General features: G+C 66.9%; 1 non-coding gene across 1 annotated transcript; it reads right to left on the reverse strand.

Moving 5' to 3' along the window:
• Nucleotides 1-11052: 11052 nt before the first annotated feature.
• TRNAF-GAA (transfer RNA phenylalanine (anticodon GAA)) lies at nt 11053-11125 on the reverse strand. Its single transcript has one exon. It is a non-coding gene; the product is annotated as a tRNA-Phe (tRNA).
• Between the last annotated feature and the right edge of the window lie 2683 nt (nt 11126-13808).

The raw sequence follows: 13808 nt of genomic DNA on the forward strand, positions 1-13808 counted from the left end.
CTGTCGTGAGCACCAAGCGTGATGGAAGCCGCGGCAGATGCCTGCAGCAGTCCCCGCTCTGCCCGGGGTATGACTGAAACAGCTACAGCTGCTCCGTCGTCCACACAAATACACGAGTCGCCCCATAAGTGCCTTGCAATAGCTGCAGCCGTGGGGAATGGCCAAGGACGGCCAAGAGAGGCATCTGCAGAGCGCGGCTTCCTCCCGTAGGCGTGCTGGGGAAGAAATCCCGCCCAGAGGAGGTTTATGCCCCGAAAGGAAGAGCTCTGAAAGGACGAGCTCACGCCAGTGCCCGTCTGAGACGCGGCGTGGGTGTCGCGGTACAAGGTGGGGAGGAATCCGGCAGTGCCGGTGTGCTGGGCTTGGTCGGTTCTTGCTGTTGAGAGGGACGTGGAGGGTCTGGAGAGGGCCAGAGAGGAACGCCCTGAAGTTGAACGAAGGGAAGGGCCGAGTCCTGCCGCAGGGCAGGGGTAAGCGCAGGCACCGGGCCAGGCTGGGGGGCACGTGGTGGAGAGGAGCTGTGCAGAGAAGGACCTGGGGGGGGTCCTGGTGGACACCAAGCTGGTGACGGAGCACTGGAGCACTGGAGTGGAGCAGGTTGCCCAGCGAGGTGGTGGCAGCTCCAGCCTTGGCGATGTTCCAAAGGCACCTGGGAAACGCGGTGCTGGGCCACCTGCTGTGGGTGACCGTGCTGGAGCGGGAGGTTGGAGGAGGTTGGTCTCCAGAGGTCCCGTCCCACCTGGACGCTCCGGAGATCCGGGGGAGCGGGTGGAGGCTGTGGGGACACGAAGGGGACACGTGGGGACGAGGTTAGGAAGACAGAGGACACAGGGGCCACATGGGGATTGGGGTCAGGCTGAGAGGGACACATTGTGGACGTGTGGGGAGCGGGGGAAGGATGCGGGGACAGGCAGGGGAGCCATGGGGGACACGGGACGAGGCTGAGGACGGGGGGACATGTGGAGACGCGGGGGGAGACTGGGGACAGGGGAGGGGACTTTGGGCAGACTGGGAGGCATTTGGGGTCCCTTCAGCCCACCGCAAAGGCACCGCTGCCCCCCACCCCCGACAGCCTGAGCCGGGGCGCACTCTGGGTGGGGGGCACACCCGCAGGTGTCCTCCTGCACCTGCGGTCACCCAGTGCCCGCTCTGGGTGCCTCCAGTGTGTGGCCGCCGAGGCCCCGGGCCACGGCCACCCAGCGCGAGGTGAGCCCCAGCACATGGGGGTGGCACACACGTGACTCCCGGGGCTGGACCTGCTGGCACCGCCTGTGACACATGGGAGAGGGGCAGGCCGCAGGGGCGACAGGCATGGGATATGGGCGTGACACGGGTGTGCAGCACCTGACCCGCCCCCAGCACCCCGAGGTGACCCTGCCGCGTGCCCTGGGACCCCCTCGAGAGCCAATAAAGAGCCACCCCTCCCCTGCCCAGACACCTGGGCCCTCGGTGTGTGGGGGAAGGGCGGGGGGTGGCCCAGCTGCCTGAGAGCCTGGTAGATGGAGTTGGGTGGGGGCAGCAGGGACACCCGGGTCCTTTGTATGCGGGGAGGAACATTGGGCGGGGTGGGGGGGAGGTGCGCAGAGGCCTGGGTGCCCTGCACAAGCGCTGAGGAAGGGCTGGTGAAGTGCGTGGGCGTCTGCTTGGAGGTGAAGTGCTTGCTCACAGGGCGAGGGGACTTACCCAGATGGGGGTGCCCAGAGCCCTGGGTGCCTGAGGCGCCTGGCTGCCTCATACACAAGAGGAGGGTGTTCAGCTGCAGAGTGCCACCGGGTCGCCTGGGTGCGTCATAGAAGAAAGGGCCGGGGGAGGGGGGCGTTGTCTGGAGACCAGCAGCTGGATGTCCTTGTCCCCAGGATGCCTTCAGGCAGAGGTTGTGGGGGGAGGGGGGTTTGGCTATGGGGGGAGGTGCGCAGACGCCTGGGTCCTCCATAGACAAGGGCAGGTGGGAGGGCGGGGCGGGCCAGGGTGGTCAGACAGCTGGGTGCCCTGGACACCGGTTGCAGGGGAGGTTGGCTATTTGGGGTGGGGTGGGGGGGTGCCGGAGGCCTTGGTCCTCTGTGCATGGGGGTGAGGGGGTTTGGCTGGGGGTGGCACGTGGATGCCTTCAACCCTCGGATGCCGGGGTTCCCCCAGACTGCTGGGTCCCTGCCAAAGGAGGGCAGTGGGTGAGCTCTTGGGGGTTGTTTGGATGCACGGTTCCTCCATCCCTGGGGCAAATGGGGCTGGCAGGGGGGGCCGCGGATGCCTGGGTCCCTGCAGCTCCTCGTTCCTCCTGCTGTGGATGAGAGGCTTCACGCCTGGAGGCGCCCAAGAGCATGGAAGAGCCACCAGCATGGCCAGCGGTGGGGAGAGCTGGAGGAGGGCTCCAGGGAGGCGGTGAGGGGAGGGAGGCAGGTGGAGAAGGCTTTGTGGCATCCATAAGACAGGCAGGAAGGCGCGGGCGGGCGGGCGGGCGGCTCACTGGGTGGAGGAAAGAGGCCTGGTGTCCCTGAGGGAGGTGGCCATGGATTTGGGGAGAGTGTTGGAGAGGGAGGCAAGGTGGAGGAGGGGGAAGTGCACAGGGGTAGGGAGGCAGTGGTGAGATGGGCAGGAGGAGTGAGAAGGGCAAGAGGTGCAGGTGGCGCATGGCCGGGACGCCCGGCTCCGCAAAAGAGGCGGGGAAGAGGGGGGGCAGCCCAGTGCCGAAGCCCGGGCTTGAACCAGGGACCTTTAGATCCCGGGCTTGAACCAGGGACCTTTAGATCTTCAGTCTAACGCTCTCCCAGCTGAGCTACTTCGGCCTGTCGTGAGCACCAAGCGTGATGGAAGCCGCGGCAGATGCCTGCAGCAGTCCCCGCTCTGCCCGGGGTATGACTGAAACAGCTACAGCTGCTCCGTCGTCCACACAAATACACGAGTCGCCCCATAAGTGCCTTGCAATAGCTGCAGCCGTGGGGAATGGCCAAGGACGGCCAAGAGAGGCATCTGCAGAGCGCGGCTTCCTCCCGTAGGCGTGCTGGGGAAGAAATCCCGCCCAGAGGAGGTTTATGCCCCGAAAGGAAGAGCTCTGAAAGGACGAGCTCACGCCAGTGCCCGTCTGAGACGCGGCGTGGGTGTCGCGGTACAAGGTGGGGAGGAATCCGGCAGTGCCGGTGTGCTGGGCTTGGTCGGTTCTTGCTGTTGAGAGGGACGTGGAGGGTCTGGAGAGGGCCAGAGAGGAACGCCCTGAAGTTGAACGAAGGGAAGGGCCGAGTCCTGCCGCAGGGCAGGGGTAAGCGCAGGCACCGGGCCAGGCTGGGGGGCACGTGGTGGAGAGGAGCTGTGCAGAGAAGGACCTGGGGGGGGTCCTGGTGGACACCAAGCTGGTGACGGAGCACTGGAGCACTGGAGCGGAGCAGGTTGCCCAGCGAGGTGGTGGCAGCTCCAGCCTTGGCGATGTTCCAAAGGCACCTGGGAAACGCGGTGCTGGGCCACCTGCTGTGGGTGACCGTGCTGGAGCAGGAGGTTGGAGGAGGTTGGTCTCCAGAGGTCCCGTCCCACCTGGACGCTCCGGAGATCCGGGGGAGCGGGTGGAGGCTGTGGGGACACGAAGGGGACACGTGGGGACGAGGTTAGGAAGACAGAGGACACAGGGGCCACATGGGGATTGGGGTCAGGCTGAGAGGGACACATTGTGGACGTGTGGGGAGCGGGGGAAGGATGCGGGGACAGGCAGGGGAGCCATGGGGGACACGGGACGAGGCTGAGGACGGGGGGACATGTGGAGACGCGGGGGGAGACTGGGGACAGGGGAGGGGACTTTGGGCAGACTGGGAGGCATTTGGGGTCCCTTCAGCCCACCGCAAAGGCACCGCTGCCCCCCACCCCCGACAGCCTGAGCCGGGGCGCACTCTGGGTGGGGGGCACACCCGCAGGTGTCCTCCTGCACCTGCGGTCACCCAGTGCCCGCTCTGGGTGCCTCCAGTGTGTGGCCGCCGAGGCCCCGGGCCACGGCCACCCAGCGTGAGGTGAGCCCCAGCACATGGGGGTGGCACACACGTGACTCCCGGGGCTGGACCTGCTGGCACCGCCTGTGACACATGGGAGAGGGGCAGGCCGCAGGGGCGACAGGCATGGGATATGGGCGTGACACGGGTGTGCAGCACCTGACCCGCCCCCAGCACCCCGAGGTGACCCTGCCGCGTGCCCTGGGACCCCCTCGAGAGCCAATAAAGAGCCACCCCTCCCCTGCCCAGACACCTGGGCCCTCGGTGTGTGGGGGAAGGGCGGGGGGTGGCCCAGCTGCCTGAGAGCCTGGTAGATGGAGTTGGGTGGGGGCAGCAGGGACACCCGGGTCCTTTGTATGCGGGGAGGAACATTGGGCGGGGTGGGGGGGAGGTGCGCAGAGGCCTGGGTGCCCTGCACAAGCGCTGAGGAAGGGCTGGTGAAGTGCGTGGGCGTCTGCTTGGAGGTGAAGTGCTTGCTCACAGGGCGAGGGGACTTACCCAGATGGCGGTGCCCAGAGCCCTGGGTGCCTGAGGCGCCTGGCTGCCTCATACACAAGAGGAGGGTGTTCAGCTGCAGAGTGCCACCGGGTCGCCTGGGTGCGTCATAGAAGAAAGGGCCGGGGGAGGGGGGCGTTGTCTGGAGACCAGCAGCTGGATGTCCTTGTCCCCAGGATGCCTTCAGGCAGAGGTTGTGGGGGGAGGGGGGTTTGGCTATGGGGGGAGGTGCGCAGACGCCTGGGTCCTCCATAGACAAGGGCAGGTGGGAGGGCGGGGCGGGCCAGGGTGGTCAGACAGCTGGGTGCCCTGGACACAGGTTGCAGGGGAGGTTGGCTATTTGGGGTGGGGTGGGGGGGTGCCGGAGGCCTTGGTCCTCTGTGCATGGGGGTGAGGGGGTTTGGCTGGGGGTGGCACGTGGATGCCTTCAACCCTCGGATGCCGGGGTTCCCCCAGACTGCTGGGTCCCTGCCAAAGGAGGGCAGTGGGTGAGCTCTTGGGGGTTGTTTGGATGTACGGTTCCTCCATCCCTGGGGCAAATGGGGCTGGCAGGGGGGGCCGCGGATGCCTGGGTCCCTGCAGCTCCTCGTTCCTCCTGCTGTGGATGAGAGGCTTCACGCCTGGAGGCACCCAAGAGCATGGAAGAGCCACCAGCATGGCCAGCGGTGGGGAGAGCTGGAGGAGGGCTCCAGGGAGGCGGTGAGGGGAGGGAGGCAGGTGGAGAAGGCTTTGTGGCATCCATAAGACAGGCAGGAAGGCGCGGGTGGGCGGGCGGGCGGGCGGGCGGCTCACTGGGTGGAGGAAAGAGGCCTGGTGTCCCTGAGGGAGGTGGCCATGGATTTGGGGAGAGTGTTGGAGAGGGAGGCAAGGTGGAGGAGGGGGAAGTGCACAGGGGTAGGGAGGCAGTGGTGAGATGGGCAGGAGGAGTGAGAAGGGCAAGAGGTGCAGGTGGCGCATGGCCGGGACGCCCGGCTCCGCAAAAGAGGCGGGGAAGAGGGGGGGCAGCCCAGTGCCGAAGCCCGGGCTTGAACCAGGGACCTTTAGATCCCGGGCTTGAACCAGGGACCTTTAGATCTTCAGTCTAACGCTCTCCCAGCTGAGCTACTTCGGCCTGTCGTGAGCACCAAGCGTGATGGAAGCCGCGGCAGATGCCTGCAGCAGTCCCCGCTCTGCCCGGGGTATGACTGAAACAGCTACAGCTGCTCCGTCGTCCACACAAATACACGAGTCGCCCCATAAGTGCCTTGCAATAGCTGCAGCCGTGGGGAATGGCCAAGGACGGCCAAGAGAGGCATCTGCAGAGCGCGGCTTCCTCCCGTAGGCGTGCTGGGGAAGAAATCCCGCCCAGAGGAGGTTTATGCCCCGAAAGGAAGAGCTCTGAAAGGACGAGCTCACGCCAGTGCCCGTCTGAGACGCGGCGTGGGTGTCGCGGTACAAGGTGGGGAGGAATCCGGCAGTGCCGGTGTGCTGGGCTTGGTCGGTTCTTGCTGTTGAGAGGGACGTGGAGGGTCTGGAGAGGGCCAGAGAGGAACGCCCTGAAGTTGAACGAAGGGAAGGGCCGAGTCCTGCCGCAGGGCAGGGGTAAGCGCAGGCACCGGGCCAGGCTGGGGGGCACGTGGTGGAGAGGAGCTGTGCAGAGAAGGACCTGGGGGGGGTCCTGGTGGACACCAAGCTGGTGACGGAGCACTGGAGCACTGGAGTGGAGCAGGTTGCCCAGCGAGGTGGTGGCAGCTCCAGCCTTGGCGATGTTCCAAAGGCACCTGGGAAACGCGGTGCTGGGCCACCTGCTGTGGGTGACCGTGCTGGAGCGGGAGGTTGGAGGAGGTTGGTCTCCAGAGGTCCCGTCCCACCTGGACGCTCCGGAGATCCGGGGGAGCGGGTGGAGGCTGTGGGGACACGAAAGGGACACGTGGGGACGAGGTTAGGAAGACAGAGGACACAGGGGCCACATGGGGATTGGGGTCAGGCTGAGAGGGACACATTGTGGACGTGTGGGGAGCGGGGGAAGGATGCGGGGACAGGCAGGGGAGCCATGGGGGACACGGGACGAGGCTGAGGACGGGGGGACATGTGGAGACGCGGGGGGAGACTGGGGACAGGGGAGGGGACTTTGGGCAGACTGGGAGGCATTTGGGGTCCCTTCAGCCCACCGCAAAGGCACCGCTGCCCCCCACCCCCGACAGCCTGAGCCGGGGCGCACTCTGGGTGGGGGGCACACCCGCAGGTGTCCTCCTGCACCTGCGGTCACCCAGTGCCCGCTCTGGGTGCCTCCAGTGTGTGGCCGCCGAGGCCCCGGGCCACGGCCACCCAGCGCGAGGTGAGCCCCAGCACATGGGGGTGGCACACACGTGACTCCCGGGGCTGGACCTGCTGGCACCGCCTGTGACACATGGGAGAGGGGCAGGCCGCAGGGGCGACAGGCATGGGATATGGGCGTGACACGGGTGTGCAGCACCTGACCCGCCCCCAGCACCCCGAGGTGACCCTGCCGCGTGCCCTGGGACCCCCTCGAGAGCCAATAAAGAGCCACCCCTCCCCTGCCCAGACACCTGGGCCCTCGGTGTGTGGGGGAAGGGCGGGGGGTGGCCCAGCTGCCTGAGAGCCTGGTAGATGGAGTTGGGTGGGGGCAGCAGGGACACCCGGGTCCTTTGTATGCGGGGAGGAACATTGGGCGGGGTGGGGGGGAGGTGCGCAGAGGCCTGGGTGCCCTGCACAAGCGCTGAGGAAGGGCTGGTGAAGTGCGTGGGCGTCTGCTTGGAGGTGAAGTGCTTGCTCACAGGGCGAGGGGACTTACCCAGATGGGGGTGCCCAGAGCCCTGGGTGCCTGAGGCGCCTGGCTGCCTCATACACAAGAGGAGGGTGTTCAGCTGCAGAGTGCCACCGGGTCGCCTGGGTGCGTCATAGAAGAAAGGGCCGGGGGAGGGGGGCGTTGTCTGGAGACCAGCAGCTGGATGTCCTTGTCCCCAGGATGCCTTCAGGCAGAGGTTGTGGGGGGAGGGGGGTTTGGCTATGGGGGGAGGTGCGCAGACGCCTGGGTCCTCCATAGACAAGGGCAGGTGGGAGGGCGGGGCGGGCCAGGGTGGTCAGACAGCTGGGTGCCCTGGACACCGGTTGCAGGGGAGGTTGGCTATTTGGGGTGGGGTGGGGGGGTGCCGGAGGCCTTGGTCCTCTGTGCATGGGGGTGAGGGGGTTTGGCTGGGGGTGGCACGTGGATGCCTTCAACCCTCGGATGCCGGGGTTCCCCCAGACTGCTGGGTCCCTGCCAAAGGAGGGCAGTGGGTGAGCTCTTGGGGGTTGTTTGGATGCACGGTTCCTCCATCCCTGGGGCAAATGGGGCTGGCAGGGGGGGCCGCGGATGCCTGGGTCCCTGCAGCTCCTCGTTCCTCCTGCTGTGGATGAGAGGCTTCACGCCTGGAGGCACCCAAGAGCATGGAAGAGCCACCAGCATGGCCAGCGGTGGGGAGAGCTGGAGGAGGGCTCCAGGGAGGCGGTGAGGGGAGGGAGGCAGGTGGAGAAGGCTTTGTGGCATCCATAAGACAGGCAGGAAGGCGCGGGCGGGCGGGCGGGCGGGTGGGCGGCTCACTGGGTGGAGGAAAGAGGCCTGGTGTCCCTGAGGGAGGTGGCCATGGATTTGGGGAGAGTGTTGGAGAGGGAGGCAAGGTGGAGGAGGGGGAAGTGCACAGGGGTAGGGAGGCAGTGGTGAGATGGGCAGGAGGAGTGAGAAGGGCAAGAGGTGCAGGTGGCGCATGGCCGGGACGCCCGGCTCCGCAAAAGAGGCGGGGAAGAGGGGGGGCAGCCCAGTGCCGAAGCCCGGGCTTGAACCAGGGACCTTTAGATCCCGGGCTTGAACCAGGGACCTTTAGATCTTCAGTCTAACGCTCTCCCAGCTGAGCTACTTCGGCCTGTCGTGAGCACCAAGCGTGATGGAAGCCGCGGCAGATGCCTGCAGCAGTCCCCGCTCTGCCCGGGGTATGACTGAAACAGCTACAGCTGCTCCGTCGTCCACACAAATACACGAGTCGCCCCATAAGTGCCTTGCAATAGCTGCAGCCGTGGGGAATGGCCAAGGACGGCCAAGAGAGGCATCTGCAGAGCGCGGCTTCCTCCCGTAGGCGTGCTGGGGAAGAAATCCCGCCCAGAGGAGGTTTATGCCCCGAAAGGAAGAGCCCTGAAAGGACGAGCTCACGCCAGTGCCCGTCTGAGATGCGGCGTGGGTGTCGCGGTACAAGGTGGGGAGGAATCCGGCAGTGCCGGTGTGCTGGGCTTGGTCGGTTCTTGCTGTTGAGAGGGACGTGGAGGGTCTGGAGAGGGCCAGAGAGGAACGCCCTGAAGTTGAACGAAGGGAAGGGCCGAGTCCTGCCGCAGGGCAGGGGTAAGCGCAGGCACCGGGCCAGGCTGGGGGGCACGTGGTGGAGAGGAGCTGTGCAGAGAAGGACCTGGGGGGGGTCCTGGTGGACACCAAGCTGGTGACGGAGCACTGGAGCACTGGAGCGGAGCAGGTTGCCCAGCGAGGTGGTGGCAGCTCCAGCCTTGGCGATGTTCCAAAGGCACCTGGGAAACGCGGTGCTGGGCCACCTGCTGTGGGTGACCGTGCTGGAGCGGGAGGTTGGAGGAGGTTGGTCTCCAGAGGTCCCGTCCCACCTGGACGCTCCGGAGATCCGGGGGAGCGGGTGGAGGCTGTGGGGACACGAAGGGGACACGTGGGGACGAGGTTAGGAAGACAGAGGACACAGGGGCCACATGGGGATTGGGGTCAGGCTGAGAGGGACACATTGTGGACGTGTGGGGAGCGGGGGAAGGATGCGGGGACAGGCAGGGGAGCCATGGGGGACACGGGACGAGGCTGAGGACGGGGGGACATGTGGAGACGCGGGGGGAGACTGGGGACAGGGGAGGGGACTTTGGGCAGACTGGGAGGCATTTGGGGTCCCTTCAGCCCACCGCAAAGGCACCGCTGCCCCCCACCCCCGACAGCCTGAGCCGGGGCGCACTCTGGGTGGGGGGCACACCCGCAGGTGTCCTCCTGCACCTGCGGTCACCCAGTGCCCGCTCTGGGTGCCTCCAGTGTGTGGCCGCCGAGGCCCCGGGCCACGGCCACCCAGCGCGAGGTGAGCCCCAGCACATGGGGGTGGCACACACGTGACTCCCGGGACTGGACCTGCTGGCACCGCCTGTGACACATGGGAGAGGGGCAGGCCGCAGGGGCGACAGGCATGGGATATGGGCGTGACACGGGTGTGCAGCACCTGACCCGCCCCCAGCACCCCGAGGTGACCCTGCCGCGTGCCCTGGGACCCCCTCGAGAGCCAATAAAGAGCCACCCCTCCCCTGCCCAGACACCTGGGCCCTCGGTGTGTGGGGGAAGGGCGGGGGGTGGCCCAGCTGCCTGAGAGCCTGGTAGATGGAGTTGGGTGGGGGCAGCAGGGACACCCGGGTCCTTTGTATGCGGGGAGGAACATTGGGCGGGGTGGGGGGGAGGTGCGCAGAGGCCTGGGTGCCCTGCACAAGCGCTGAGGAAGGGCTGGTGAAGTGCGTGGGCGTCTGCTTGGAGGTGAAGTGCTTGCTCACAGGGCGAGGGGACTTACCCAGATGGGGGTGCCCAGAGCCCTGGGTGCCTGAGGCGCCTGGCTGCCTCATACACAAGAGGAGGGTGTTCAGCTGCAGAGTGCCACCGGGTCGCCTGGGTGCGTCATAGAAGAAAGGGCCGGGGGAGGGGGGCGTTGTCTGGAGACCAGCAGCTGGATGTCCTTGTCCCCAGGATGCCTTCAGGCAGAGGTTGTGGGGGGAGGGGGGTTTGGCTATGGGGGGAGGTGCGCAGACGCCTGGGTCCTCCATAGACAAGGGCAGGTGGGAGGGCGGGGCGGGCCAGGGTGGTCAGACAGCTGGGTGCCCTGGACACCGGTTGCAGGGGAGGTTGGCTATTTGGGGTGGGGTGGGGGGGTGCCGGAGGCCTTGGTCCTCTGTGCATGGGGGTGAGGGGGTTTGGCTGGGGGTGGCACGTGGATGCCTTCAACCCTCGGATGCCGGGGTTCCCCCAGACTGCTGGGTCCCTGCCAAAGGAGGGCAGTGGGTGAGCTCTTGGGGGTTGTTTGGATGCACGGTTCCTCCATCCCTGGGGCAAATGGGGCTGGCAGGGGGGGCCGCGGATGCCTGGGTCCCTGCAGCTCCTCGTTCCTCCTGCTGTGGATGAGAGGCTTCACGCCTGGAGGCGCCCAAGAGCATGGAAGAGCCACCAGCATGGCCAGCGGTGGGGAGAGCTGGAGGAGGGCTCCAGGGAGGCGGTGAGGGGAGGGAGGCAGGTGGAGAAGGCTTTGTGGCATCCATAAGACAGGCAGGAAGGCGCGGGCGGGTGGGCGGGCGGGCGGCTCACTGGGTGGAGGAAAGAGGCCTGGTGTCCCTGAGGGAGGTGGCCATGGATTTGGGGAGAGTGTTGGAGAGGGAGGCAAGGTGGAGGAGGGGGAAGTGCACAGGGGTAGGGAGGCAGTGGTGAGATGGGCAGGAGGAGTGAGAAGGGCAAGAGGTGCAGGTGGCGCATGGCCGGGACGCCCGGCTCCGCAAAAGAGGCGGGGAAGAGGGGGGGGCAGCCCAGTGCCGAAGCCCGGGCTTGAACCAGGGACCTTTAGATCTTCAGTCTAACGCTCTCCCAGCTGAGCTACTTCGGCCTGTCGTGAGCACCAAGCGTGATGGAAGCCGCGGCAGATGCCTGCAGCAGTCCCCGCTCTGCCCGGGGTATGACTGAAACAGCTACAGCTGCTCCGTCGTCCACACAAATACACGAGTCGCCCCATAAGTGCCTTGCAATAGCTGCAGCCGTGGGGAATGGCCAAGGACGGCCAAGAGAGGCATCTGCAGAGCGCGGCTTCCTCCCGTAGGCGTGCTGGGGAAGAAATCCCGCCCAGAGGAGGTTTATGCCCCGAAAGGAAGAGCTCTGAAAGGACGAGCTCACGCCAGTGCCCGTCTGAGACGCGGCGTGGGTGTCGCGGTACAAGGTGGGGAGGAATCCGGCAGTGCCGGTGTGCTGGGCTTGGTCGGTTCTTGCTGTTGAGAGGGACGTGGAGGGTCTGGAGAGGGCCAGAGAGGAACGCCCTGAAGTTGAACGAAGGGAAGGGCCGAGTCCTGCCGCAGGGCAGGGGTAAGCGCAGGCACCGGGCCAGGCTGGGGGGCACGTGGTGGAGAGGAGCTGTGCAGAGAAGGACCTGGGGGGGGTCCTGGTGGACACCAAGCTGGTGACGGAGCACTGGAGCACTGGAGCAGAGCAGGTTGCCCAGCGAGGTGGTGGCAGCTCCAGCCTTGGCGATGTTCCAAAGGCACCTGGGAAACGCGGTGCTGGGCCACCTGCTGTGGGTGACCGTGCTGGAGCGGGAGGTTGGAGGAGGTTGGTCTCCAGAGGTCCCGTCCCACCTGGACGCTCCGGAGATCCGGGGGAGCGGGTGGAGGCTGTGGGGACACGAAGGGGACACGTGGGGACGAGGTTAGGAAGACAGAGGACACAGGGGCCACATGGGGATTGGGGTCAGGCTGAGAGGGACACATTGTGGACGTGTGGGGAGCGGGGGAAGGATGCGGGGACAGGCAGGGGAGCCATGGGGGACACGGGACGAGGCTGAGGACGGGGGGACATGTGGAGACGCGGGGGGAGACTGGGGACAGGGGAGGGGACTTTGGGCAGACTGGGAGGCATTTGGGGTCCCTTCAGCCCACCGCAAAGGCACCGCTGCCCCCCACCCCCGACAGCCTGAGCCGGGGCGCACTCTGGGTGGGGGGCACACCCGCAGGTGTCCTCCTGCACCTGCGGTCACCCAGTGCCCGCTCTGGGTGCCTCCAGTGTGTGGCCGCCGAGGCCCCGGGCCACGGCCACCCAGCGCGAGGTGAGCCCCAGCACATGGGGGTGGCACACACGTGACTCCCGGGGCTGGACCTGCTGGCACCGCCTGTGACACATGGGAGAGGGGCAGGCCGCAGGGGCGACAGGCATGGGATATGGGCGTGACACGGGTGTGCAGCACCTGACCCGCCCCCAGCACCCCGAGGTGACCCTGCCGCGTGCCCTGGGACCCCCTCGAGAGCCAATAAAGAGCCACCCCTCCCCTGCCCAGACACCTGGGCCCTCGGTGTGTGGGGGAAGGGCGGGGGGTGGCCCAGCTGCCTGAGAGCCTGGTAGATGGAGTTGGGTGGGGGCAGCAGGGACACCCGGGTCCTTTGTATGCGGGGAGGAACATTGGGCGGGGTGGGGGGGAGGTGCGCAGAGGCCTGGGTGCCCTGCACAAGCGCTGAGGAAGGGCTGGTGAAGTGCGTGGGCGTCTGCTTGGAGGTGAAGTGCTTGCTCACAGGGCGAGGGGACTTACCCAGATGGGGGTGCCCAGAGCCCTGGGTGCCTGAGGCGCCTGGCTGCCTCATACACAAGAGGAGGGTGTTCAGCTGCAGAGTGCCACCGGGTCGCCTGGGTGCGTCATAGAAGAAAGGGCCGGGGGAGGGGGGCGTTGTCTGGAGACCAGCAGCTGGATGTCCTTGTCCCCAGGATGCCTTCAGGCAGAGGTTGTGGGGGGAGGGGGGTTTGGCTATGGGGGGAGGTGCGCAGACGCCTGGGTCCTCCATAGACAAGGGCAGGTGGGAGGGCGGGGCGGGCCAGGGTGGTCAGACAGCTGGGTGCCCTGGACACAGGTTGCAGGGGAGGTTGGCTATTTGGGGTGGGGTGGGGGGGTGCCGGAGGCCTTGGTCCTCTGTGCATGGGGGTGAGGGGGTTTGGCTGGGGGTGGCACGTGGATGCCTTCAACCCTCGGATGCCGGGGTTCCCCCAGACTGCTGGGTCCCTGCCAAAGGAGGGCAGTGGGTGAGCTCTTGGGGGTTGTTTGGATGCACGGTTCCTCCATCCCTGGGGCAAATGGGGCTGGCAGGGGGGGCCGCGGATGCCTGGGTCCCTGCAGCTCCTCGTTCCTCCTGCTGTGGATGAGAGGCTTCACGCCTGGAGGCGCCCAAGAGCATGGAAGAGCCACCAGCATGGCCAGCGGTGGGGAGAGCTGGAGGAGGGCTCCAGGGAGGCGGTGAGGGGAGGGAGGCAGGTGGAGAAGGCTTTGTGGCATCCATAAGACAGGCAGGAAGGCGCGGGCGGGTGGGCGGGCGGCTCACTGGGTGGAGGAAAGAGGCCTGGTGTCCCTGAGGGAGGTGGCCATGGATTTGGGGAGAGTGTTGGAGAGGGAGGCAAGGTGGAGGAGGGGGAAGTGCACAGGGGTAGGGAGGCAGTGGTGAGATGGGCAGGAGGAGTGAGAAGGGCAAGAGGTGCAGGTGGCGCATGGCCGGGACGCCCGGCTCCGCAAAAGAGGCGGGGAAGAGGGGGGGGCAGCCCAG

This window comes from Struthio camelus, chromosome 22, assembly GCF_040807025.1.
Source record: "Struthio camelus isolate bStrCam1 chromosome 22, bStrCam1.hap1, whole genome shotgun sequence".
Taxonomy (NCBI): Eukaryota; Metazoa; Chordata; class Aves; order Struthioniformes; family Struthionidae; genus Struthio; species Struthio camelus.